The sequence below is a fragment of the Ambystoma mexicanum genome, chromosome 7p (genome assembly GCF_040938575.1).
Source record: "Ambystoma mexicanum isolate Mex_15411 chromosome 7p, UKY_AmexF1_1, whole genome shotgun sequence".
NCBI lineage: Eukaryota > Metazoa > Chordata > Amphibia > Caudata > Ambystomatidae > Ambystoma > Ambystoma mexicanum.
In genome coordinates, this window is record NC_090939.1 from 729,725,181 (window position 1) to 729,737,562 (window position 12,382).

Consider the following 12,382-nt stretch of genomic DNA (forward strand, 5'->3'; position numbering starts at 1 on the left):
CTTTGGAGGTGGAAAAAAGGGGTTTAGAGGCATCCTAGACCCACTAAAGTCCAGAAAATGGTGGTGGCCCAAAAATGGTGTCAGAGAGCCCTGAATGTTCCAGAAACATTTGCAGTGTGAAACGGGCATTAACCGGCATCCTAGACTACTGAAATTCCCAAAAATATTTTTGGCACAAAAAATGCATACTACACCCCTGAAAGTTCTGAAAATGTTAGCAGCCCAAAAAAGGCCTTAAAGTGCATCTTAGGCCTGCAAAAATGTAGAAAACTTTGGAGGTGGAAAAAAGGGGTTTAGAGGCATCCTAGACCCCCTAAAGTCCAGAAAATGTTGGTGGGCCAAAATCTGTGTCAGAGAGTCCTGAATGTCCCAAAAACATTTGCAGCCTGAAAGGGGCATTAAGCCGCATCCTAGACCACTGAAATTCCCCAAGATATTTTTGGCATGAAAAATGCAACCTATACCCCTGAAGCTCAGAATATGTTAGCAGCCCAAAAAAGTCCTTAAAATGCATTTTACGCCTGCAAAAATGTTGAAAACTTTGGAGGCCCAAAAATGGGGTTTACAGGCATCCTAGACCCCCTAAAGTCCAGAAAATGTTTGTGGCCCAAAAACAGTGTCCGAGAGCTCTGAATGTCCCAAACAGATTTGCAGCCTGAAAGGGGCATTAAGTCGCATCCTAGACCACTGAAATTCCCCAAAATATTTTTGGCACAAAAAATGCATCCTACAACCCTGAAAGACCAGAAAATGTTGGCAGCTCAAAAAAAGGACTTAAAATGCTTCTTAGGCCTGCACAAATGTTGAAAACTTTGGAGGTGGAAAAAAGGGGTTTAGAGGCATCCTAGACCCCCTAAAGTCCAGAAAATGTTGGTGGGCCAAAATCTGTGTCAGAGAGCTCTGAATGTCCCAAAAACATTTGCAGCCTGAAAGGGGCATTAAGCCGCATCCTAGACCAATGAAATTCCCAAAAATATTTTTGGCACGAAAAATGCATCCTACACCCCTGAAAGCTCAGAATATGTTAGCAGCCCAAAAAAGGCCTTAAAATGCATTTTAGGCCTGCAAAAATGTTGAAAACTTTGAAGGACCAAAAAAGGGGTTTACAGGCATCCTAGACCCCCTAACGTCCAGAAAATGTTGGTGGCCCAAAAATGGTGTCAGAGAGTCCTGAATGTCCCAAAAACATTTTCAGCCTAAAAGGGGCATTAAACCGCATCCTAGACCACTGAAATTCCCAAAAATATTTTTGGCACGAAAAATGCATCCTACACCCCTGAAAGCTCAGAATATGTTAGCAGCCCAAAAAAGGCCTCAAAATGCATTTTAGGCCTGCAAAAATGTTGAAAACTTTGGAGGCCCAAAAAAGGGGTTTACAGGCATCCTAGACCCCCTAAGTCCAGAAAATGTTGGTGGGCCAAAATCGGTGTCAGAGAGCTCTGAATGTCCCAAAAACATTTGCAGCCTGAAAGGGGCATTAAGCCGCATCCTAGACCACTGAAATTCCCCAAGATATTTTTGGCATGAAAAATGCAACCTATACCCCTGAAGCTCAGAATATGTTAGCAGCCCAAAAAAGGCCTTAAAATGCATTTTAGGCCTGCAAAAATGTTGAAAAGTTTGGAGGCCCAAAAAAGGGGTTACAGGCATCCTAGAACCCCTAAAGTCCAGAAAATGATTGTGGCTCAAAAATGGTGTCAGAGAGCCCTGAATTCCCAAAAACATTTGCAGCCTGAAAGGGGCATTAACCCGCATCCTAGACCACTGAAATTCCCAAAAATATTTTTTGCACGAAAAATGCATCCTACACCCCTGAAGCTCAGAATATGTTAGCAGCCCAAAAAAGGCCTTAACATGCATTTTAGGCCTGCAAAAATGTTGAAAACTTTGAAGGACCAAAAAAGGGGTTTACAGGCATCCTAGACCCCCTAAAGTCCAGAAAATGTTGGTGGCCCAAAAATGGTGTCAGAGAGCCCTGAATGTCCCAAAAATATTTGCAGCCTGAAAGGGGCATTAACCTGCATCCTAGACCACTGAAATTCCCAAAAATATTTTTGGCACGAAAAATGCATCCTACACCCCTGAAAGCTCAGAAAATGTTAGCAGCCCAAAAAAGGCCTTCAAATGCATTTTAGGCCTGCAAAAATGTTGAAAACTTTGGAGGCCCAAAAAAGGGGTTTACAGGCATCCTAGACCCCCTAAAGTCCAGAAAATGTTGGTGGGCCAAAAATGGTGTCAGAGAGCCCTGAATGTCCCAAAAACATTTGCAGAGTGAAACGGGCATTAACCGGCATCCTAGACCACTGAAATTCCCAAATATATTTTTGGCACAAAAAATGCATACTACACCCCTGAAAGTTCTGAAAATGTTAGCAGCCCAAAAATGCCTTAAAATGCATTTTAGGCCTGCAAAAATGTTGAAAACTTTGGAAGTGGAAAAAAGGGGTTTAGAGGCATCTTAGACCCCCTAAGGTCCAGAAAATGTTGGTGGGCGAAAATCTGTGTCAGAGAGCTCTGAATGTCCCAAAAACATTTGCAGCCTGAAAGGGGCATTAAGCCGCATCCTAGACCACTGAAATTCCCCAAAATATTTTTGGCATGAAAAATGCAACCTATACCCCTGAAGCTCAGAATATGTTAGCAGCCCAATTAAGGCCTTAAAATGCATTTTAGGCCTGCAAAAATGTTGAAAACTTTGAAGGACCAAAAAAGGGGTTTACAGGCATCCTAGACCCACTAAAGTCCAGAAAATGGTGGTGGCCCAAAAATGGTGTCAGAGAGCCCTGAATGTTCCAGAAACATTTGCAGTGTGAAACGGGCATTATCCGGCATCCTAGACTACTGAAATTCCCAAAAATATTTTTGGCACAAAAAATGCATACTACACCCCTGAAAGTTCTGAAAATGTTAGCAGCCCAAAAAAGGCCTTAAAGTGCATCTTAGGCCTGCAAAAATGTAGAAAACTTTGGAGGTGGAAAAAAGGGGTTTAGAGGCATCCTAGACCCCCTAAAGTCCAGAAAATGTTTGTGGCCCAAAAACAGTGTCCGAGAGCTCTGAATGTCCCAAACAGATTTGCAGCCTGAAAGGGGCATTAAGTTGCATCCTAGACCACTGAAATTCCCCAAAATATTTTTGGCACAAAAAATGCATCCTACAACCCTGAAAGATCAGAAAATGTTGGCAGCTCAAAAAAAGGACTTAAAATGCTTCTTAGGCCTGCACAAATGTTGAAAACTTTGGAGGTGGAAAAAAGGGGTTTAGAGGCATCCTAGACCCACTAAAGTCCAGAAAATGGTGGTGGCCCAAAAATGGTGTCAGAGAGCCCTGAATGTTCCAGAAACATTTGCAGTGTGAAACGGGCATTAACCGGCATCCTAGACTACTGAAATTCCCAAAAATATTTTTGGCACAAAAAATGCATACTACACCCCTGAAAGTTCTGAAAATGTTAGCAGCCCAAAAAAGGCCTTAAAGTGCATCTTAGGCCTGCAAAAATGTAGAAAACTTTGGAGGTGGAAAAAAGGGGTTTAGAGGCATCCTAGACCCCCTAAAGTCCAGAAAATGTTGGTGGGCCAAAATCTGTGTCAGAGAGTCCTGAATGTCCCAAAAACATTTGCAGCCTGAAAGGGGCATTAAGCCGCATCCTAGACCACTGAAATTCCCCAAGATATTTTTGGCATGAAAAATGCAACCTATACCCCTGAAGCTCAGAATATGTTAGCAGCCCAAAAAAGTCCTTAAAATGCATTTTACGCCTGCAAAAATGTTGAAAACTTTGGAGGCCCAAAAATGGGGTTTACAGGCATCCTAGACCCCCTAAAGTCCAGAAAATGTTTGTGGCCCAAAAACAGTGTCCGAGAGCTCTGAATGTCCCAAACAGATTTGCAGCCTGAAAGGGGCATTAAGTCGCATCCTAGACCACTGAAATTCCCCAAAATATTTTTGGCACAAAAAATGCATCCTACAACCCTGAAAGACCAGAAAATGTTGGCAGCTCAAAAAAAGGACTTAAAATGCTTCTTAGGCCTGCACAAATGTTGAAAACTTTGGAGGTGGAAAAAAGGGGTTTAGAGGCATCCTAGACCCCCTAAAGTCCAGAAAATGTTGGTGGGCCAAAATCTGTGTCAGAGAGCTCTGAATGTCCCAAAAACATTTGCAGCCTGAAAGGGGCATTAAGCCGCATCCTAGACCAATGAAATTCCCAAAAATATTTTTGGCACGAAAAATGCATCCTACACCCCTGAAAGCTCAGAATATGTTAGCAGCCCAAAAAAGGCCTTAAAATGCATTTTAGGCCTGCAAAAATGTTGAAAACTTTGAAGGACCAAAAAAGGGGTTTACAGGCATCCTAGACCCCCTAACGTCCAGAAAATGTTGGTGGCCCAAAAATGGTGTCAGAGAGTCCTGAATGTCCCAAAAACATTTTCAGCCTAAAAGGGGCATTAAACCGCATCCTGGACCACTGAAATTCCCAAAAATATTTTTGGCACGAAAAATGCATCCTACACCCCTGAAAGCTCAGAATATGTTAGCAGCCCAAAAAAGGCCTCAAAATGCATTTTAGGCCTGCAAAAATGTTGAAAACTTTGGAGGCCCAAAAAAGGGGTTTACAGGCATCCTAGACCCCCTAAGTCCAGAAAATGTTGGTGGGCCAAAATCGGTGTCAGAGAGCTCTGAATGTCCCAAAAACATTTGCAGCCTGAAAGGGGCATTAAGCCGCATCCTAGACCACTGAAATTCCCCAAGATATTTTTGGCATGAAAAATGCAACCTATACCCCTGAAGCTCAGAATATGTTAGCAGCCCAAAAAAGGCCTTAAAATGCATTTTAGGCCTGCAAAAATGTTGAAAAGTTTGGAGGCCCAAAAAAGGGGTTACAGGCATCCTAGAACCCCTAAAGTCCAGAAAATGATTGTGGCTCAAAAATGGTGTCAGAGAGCCCTGAATTCCCAAAAACATTTGCAGCCTGAAAGGGGCATTAACCCGCATCCTAGACCACTGAAATTCCCAAAAATATTTTTTGCACGAAAAATGCATCCTACACCCCTGAAGCTCAGAATATGTTAGCAGCCCAAAAAAGGCCTTAACATGCATTTTAGGCCTGCAAAAATGTTGAAAACTTTGAAGGACCAAAAAAGGGGTTTACAGGCATCCTAGACCCCCTAAAGTCCAGAAAATGTTGGTGGCCCAAAAATGGTGTCAGAGAGCCCTGAATGTCCCAAAAATATTTGCAGCCTGAAAGGGGCATTAACCTGCATCCTAGACCACTGAAATTCCCAAAAATATTTTCGGCACGAAAAATGCATCCTACACCCCTGAAAGCTCAGAAAATGTTAGCAGCCCAAAAAAGGCCTTCAAATGCATTTTAGGCCTGCAAAAATGTTGAAAACTTTGGAGGCCCAAAAAAGGGGTTTACAGGCATCCTAGACCCCCTAAAGTCCAGAAAATGTTGGTGGGCCAAAAATGGTGTCAGAGAGCCCTGAATGTCCCAAAAACATTTGCAGAGTGAAACGGGCATTAACCGGCATCCTAGACCACTGAAATTCCCAAATATATTTTTGGCACAAAAAATGCATACTACACCCCTGAAAGTTCTGAAAATGTTAGCAGCCCAAAAATGCCTTAAAATGCATTTTAGGCCTGCAAAAATGTTGAAAACTTTGGAAGTGGAAAAAAGGGGTTTAGAGGCATCTTAGACCCCCTAAGGTCCAGAAAATGTTGGTGGGCGAAAATCTGTGTCAGAGAGCTCTGAATGTCCCAAAAACATTTGCAGCCTGAAAGGGGCATTAAGCCGCATCCTAGACCACTGAAATTCCCCAAAATATTTTTGGCATGAAAAATGCAACCTATACCCCTGAAGCTCAGAATATGTTAGCAGCCCAATTAAGGCCTTAAAATGCATTTTAGGCCTGCAAAAATGTTGAAAACTTTGAAGGACCAAAAAAGGGGTTTACAGGCATCCTAGACCCACTAAAGTCCAGAAAATGGTGGTGGCCCAAAAATGGTGTCAGAGAGCCCTGAATGTTCCAGAAACATTTGCAGTGTGAAACGGGCATTATCCGGCATCCTAGACTACTGAAATTCCCAAAAATATTTTTGGCACAAAAAAAGTTCTGAAAATGTTAGCAGCCCAAAAAAGGCCTTAAAGTGCATCTTAGGCCTGCAAAAATGTAGAAAACTTTGGAGGTGGAAAAAAGGGGTTTAGAGGCATCCTAGACCCCCTAAAGTCCAGAAAATGTTTGTGGCCCAAAAACAGTGTCCGAGAGCTCTGAATGTCCCAAACAGATTTGCAGCCTGAAAGGGGCATTAAGTTGCATCCTAGACCACTGAAATTCCCCAAAATATTTTTTGGCACAAAAAATGCATCCTACAACCCTGAAAGATCAGAAAATGTTGGCAGCTCAAAAAAAGGACTTAAAATGCTTCTTAGGCCTGCACAAATGTTGAAAACTTTGGAGGTGGAAAAAAGGGGTTTAGAGGCATCCTAGACCCACTAAAGTCCAGAAAATGGTGGTGGCCCAAAAATGGTGTCAGAGAGCCCTGAATGTTCCAGAAACATTTGCAGTGTGAAACGGGCATTAACCGGCATCCTAGACTACTGAAATTCCCAAAAATATTTTTGGCACAAAAAATGCATACTACACCCCTGAAAGTTCTGAAAATGTTAGCAGCCCAAAAAAGGCCTTAAAGTGCATCTTAGGCCTGCAAAAATGTAGAAAACTTTGGAGGTGGAAAAAAGGGGTTTAGAGGCATCCTAGACCCCCTAAAGTCCAGAAAATGTTGGTGGGCCAAAATCTGTGTCAGAGAGTCCTGAATGTCCCAAAAACATTTGCAGCCTGAAAGGGGCATTAAGCCGCATCCTAGACCACTGAAATTCCCCAAGATATTTTTGGCATGAAAAATGCAACCTATACCCCTGAAGCTCAGAATATGTTAGCAGCCCAAAAAAGTCCTTAAAATGCATTTTACGCCTGCAAAAATGTTGAAAACTTTGGAGGCCCAAAAATGGGGTTTACAGGCATCCTAGACCCCCTAAAGTCCAGAAAATGTTTGTGGCCCAAAAACAGTGTCCGAGAGCTCTGAATGTCCCAAACAGATTTGCAGCCTGAAAGGGGCATTAAGTCGCATCCTAGACCACTGAAATTCCCCAAAATATTTTTGGCACAAAAAATGCATCATACAACCCTGAAAGACCAGAAAATGTTGGCAGCTCAAAAAAAGGACTTAAAATGCTTCTTAGGCCTGCACAAATGTTGAAAACTTTGGAGGTGGAAAAAAGGGGTTTAGAGGCATCCTAGACCCCCTAAAGTCCAGAAAATGTTGGTGGGCCAAAATCTGTGTCAGAGAGCTCTGAATGTCCCAAAAACATTTGCAGCCTGAAAGGGGCATTAAGCCGCATCCTAGACCAATGAAATTCCCAAAAATATTTTTGGCACGAAAAATGCATCCTACACCCCTGAAAGCTCAGAATATGTTAGCAGCCCAAAAAAGGCCTTAAAATGCATTTTAGGCCTGCAAAAATGTTGAAAACTTTGAAGGACCAAAAAAGGGGTTTACAGGCATCCTAGACCCCCTAACGTCCAGAAAATGTTGGTGGCCCAAAAATGGTGTCAGAGAGTCCTGAATGTCCCAAAAACATTTTCAGCCTAAAAGGGGCATTAAACCGCATCCTGGACCACTGAAATTCCCAAAAATATTTTTGGCACGAAAAATGCATCCTACACCCCTGAAAGCTCAGAATATGTTAGCAGCCCAAAAAAGGCCTCAAAATGCATTTTAGGCCTGCAAAAATGTTGAAAACTTTGGAGGCCCAAAAAAGGGGTTTACAGGCATCCTAGACCCCCTAAGTCCAGAAAATGTTGGTGGGCCAAAATCGGTGTCAGAGAGCTCTGAATGTCCCAAAAACATTTGCAGCCTGAAAGGGGCATTAAGCCGCATCCTAGACCACTGAAATTCCCCAAGATATTTTTGGCATGAAAAATGCAACCTATACCCCTGAAGCTCAGAATATGTTAGCAGCCCAAAAAAGGCCTTAAAATGCATTTTAGGCCTGCAAAAATGTTGAAAAGTTTGGAGGCCCAAAAAAGGGGTTACAGGCATCCTAGAACCCCTAAAGTCCAGAAAATGATTGTGGCTCAAAAATGGTGTCAGAGAGCCCTGAATTCCCAAAAACATTTGCAGCCTGAAAGGGGCATTAACCCGCATCCTAGACCACTGAAATTCCCAAAAATATTTTTTGCACGAAAAATGCATCCTACACCCCTGAAGCTCAGAATATGTTAGCAGCCCAAAAAAGGCCTTAACATGCATTTTAGGCCTGCAAAAATGTTGAAAACTTTGGAGGCCCAAAAAAGGGGTTTACAGGCATCCTAGACCCCCTAAAGTCCAGAAAATGTTGGTGGGCCAAAAATGGTGTCAGAGAGCCCTGAATGTCCCAAAAACATTTGCAGAGTGAAACGGGCATTAACCGGCATCCTAGACCACTGAAATTCCCAAATATATTTTTGGCACAAAAAATGCATACTACACCCCTGAAAGTTCTGAAAATGTTAGCAGCCCAAAAATGCCTTAAAATGCATTTTAGGCCTGCAAAAATGTTGAAAACTTTGGAAGTGGAAAAAAGGGGTTTAGAGGCATCTTAGACCCCCTAAGGTCCAGAAAATGTTGGTGGGCGAAAATCTGTGTCAGAGAGCTCTGAATGTCCCAAAAACATTTGCAGCCTGAAAGGGGCATTAAGCCGCATCCTAGACCACTGAAATTCCCCAAAATATTTTTGGCATGAAAAATGCAACCTATACCCCTGAAGCTCAGAATATGTTAGCAGCCCAATTAAGGCCTTAAAATGCATTTTAGGCCTGCAAAAATGTTGAAAACTTTGAAGGACCAAAAAAGGGGTTTACAGGCATCCTAGACCCACTAAAGTCCAGAAAATGGTGGTGGCCCAAAAATGGTGTCAGAGAGCCCTGAATGTTCCAGAAACATTTGCAGTGTGAAACGGGCATTATCCGACATCCTAGACTACTGAAATTCCCAAAAATATTTTTGGCACAAAAAATGCATACTACACCCCTGAAAGTTCTGAAAATGTTAGCAGCCCAAAAAAGGCCTTAAAGTGCATCTTAGGCCTGCAAAAATGTAGAAAACTTTGGAGGTGGAAAAAAGGGGTTTAGAGGCATCCTAGACCCCCTAAAGTCCAGAAAATGTTTGTGGCCCAAAAACAGTGTCCGAGAGCTCTGAATGTCCCAAACAGATTTGCAGCCTGAAAGGGGCATTAAGTCGCATCCTAGACCACTGAAATTCCCCAAAATATTTTTGGCACAAAAAATGCATCCTACAACCCTGAAAGATCAGAAAATGTTGGCAGCTCAAAAAAAGGACTTAAAATGCTTCTTAGGCCTGCACAAATGTTGAAAACTTTGGAGGTGGAAAAAAGGGGTTTAGAGGCATCCTAGACCCACTAAAGTCCAGAAAATGGTGGTGGCCCAAAAATGGTGTCAGAGAGCCCTGAATGTTCCAGAAACATTTGCAGTGTGAAACGGGCATTAACCGGCATCCTAGACTACTGAAATTCCCAAAAATATTTTTGGCACAAAAAATGCATACTACACCCCTGAAAGTTCTGAAAATGTTAGCAGCCCAAAAAAGGCCTTAAAGTGCATCTTAGGCCTGCAAAAATGTAGAAAACTTTGGAGGTGGAAAAAAGGGGTTTAGAGGCATCCTAGACCCCCTAAAGTCCAGAAAATGTTGGTGGGCCAAAATCTGTGTCAGAGAGTCCTGAATGTCCCAAAAACATTTGCAGCCTGAAAGGGGCATTAAGCCGCATCCTAGACCACTGAAATTCCCCAAGATATTTTTGGCATGAAAAATGCAACCTATACCCCTGAAGCTCAGAATATGTTAGCAGCCCAAAAAAGTCCTTAAAATGCATTTTACGCCTGCAAAAATGTTGAAAACTTTGGAGGCCCAAAAATGGGGTTTACAGGCATCCTAGACCCCCTAAAGTCCAGAAAATGTTTGTGGCCCAAAAACAGTGTCCGAGAGCTCTGAATGTCCCAAACAGATTTGCAGCCTGAAAGGGGCATTAAGTCGCATCCTAGACCACTGAAATTCCCCAAAATATTTTTGGCACAAAAAATGCATCCTACAACCCTGAAAGACCAGAAAATGTTGGCAGCTCAAAAAAAGGACTTAAAATGCTTCTTAGGCCTGCACAAATGTTGAAAACTTTGGAGGTGGAAAAAAGGGGTTTAGAGGCATCCTAGACCCCCTAAAGTCCAGAAAATGTTGGTGGGCCAAAATCTGTGTCAGAGAGCTCTGAATGTCCCAAAAACATTTGCAGCCTGAAAGGGGCATTAAGCCGCATCCTAGACCAATGAAATTCCCAAAAATATTTTTGGCACGAAAAATGCATCCTACACCCCTGAAAGCTCAGAATATGTTAGCAGCCCAAAAAAGGCCTTAAAATGCATTTTAGGCCTGCAAAAATGTTGAAAACTTTGAAGGACCAAAAAAGGGGTTTACAGGCATCCTAGACCCCCTAACGTCCAGAAAATGTTGGTGGCCCAAAAATGGTGTCAGAGAGTCCTGAATGTCCCAAAAACATTTTCAGCCTAAAAGGGGCATTAAACCGCATCCTAGACCACTGAAATTCCCAAAAATATTTTTGGCACGAAAAATGCATCCTACACCCCTGAAAGCTCAGAATATGTTAGCAGCCCAAAAAAGGCCTCAAAATGCATTTTAGGCCTGCAAAAATGTTGAAAACTTTGGAGGCCCAAAAAAGGGGTTTACAGGCATCCTAGACCCCCTAAGTCCAGAAAATGTTGGTGGGCCAAAATCGGTGTCAGAGAGCTCTGAATGTCCCAAAAACATTTGCAGCCTGAAAGGGGCATTAAGCCGCATCCTAGACCACTGAAATTCCCCAAGATATTTTTGGCATGAAAAATGCAACCTATACCCCTGAAGCTCAGAATATGTTAGCAGCCCAAAAAAGGCCTTAAAATGCATTTTAGGCCTGCAAAAATGTTGAAAAGTTTGGAGGCCCAAAAAAGGGGTTACAGGCATCCTAGAACCCCTAAAGTCCAGAAAATGATTGTGGCTCAAAAATGGTGTCAGAGAGCCCTGAATTCCCAAAAACATTTGCAGCCTGAAAGGGGCATTAACCCGCATCCTAGACCACTGAAATTCCCAAAAATATTTTTTGCACGAAAAATGCATCCTACACCCCTGAAGCTCAGAATATGTTAGCAGCCCAAAAAAGGCCTTAACATGCATTTTAGGCCTGCAAAAATGTTGAAAACTTTGAAGGACCAAAAAAGGGGTTTACAGGCATCCTAGACCCCCTAAAGTCCAGAAAATGTTGGTGGCCCAAAAATGGTGTCAGAGAGCCCTGAATGTCCCAAAAATATTTGCAGCCTGAAAGGGGCATTAACCTGCATCCTAGACCACTGAAATTCCCAAAAATATTTTTGGCACGAAAAATGCATCCTACACCCCTGAAAGCTCAGAAAATGTTAGCAGCCCAAAAAAGGCCTTCAAATGCATTTTAGGCCTGCAAAAATGTTGAAAACTTTGGAGGCCCAAAAAAGGGGTTTACAGGCATCCTAGACCCCCTAAAGTCCAGAAAATGTTGGTGGGCCAAAAATGGTGTCAGAGAGCCCTGAATGTCCCAAAAACATTTGCAGAGTGAAACGGGCATTAACCGGCATCCTAGACCACTGAAATTCCCAAATATATTTTTGGCACAAAAAATGCATACTACACCCCTGAAAGTTCTGAAAATGTTAGCAGCCCAAAAATGCCTTAAAATGCATTTTAGGCCTGCAAAAATGTTGAAAACTTTGGAAGTGGAAAAAAGGGGTTTAGAGGCATCTTAGACCCCCTAAGGTCCAGAAAATGTTGGTGGGCGAAAATCTGTGTCAGAGAGCTCTGAATGTCCCAAAAACATTTGCAGCCTGAAAGGGGCATTAAGCCGCATCCTAGACCACTGAAATTCCCCAAAATATTTTTGGCATGAAAAATGCAACCTATACCCCTGAAGCTCAGAATATGTTAGCAGCCCAATTAAGGCCTTAAAATGCATTTTAGGCCTGCAAAAATGTTGAAAACTTTGAAGGACCAAAAAAGGGGTTTACAGGCATCCTAGACCCACTAAAGTCCAGAAAATGGTGGTGGCCCAAAAATGGTGTCAGAGAGCCCTGAATGTTCCAGAAACATTTGCAGTGTGAAACGGGCATTATCCGGCATCCTAGACTACTGAAATTCCCAAAAATATTTTTGGCACAAAAAATGCATACTACACCCCTGAAAGTTCTGAAAATGTTAGCAGCCCAAAAAAGGCCTTAAAGTGCATCTTAGGCCTGCAAAAATGTAGAAAACTTTG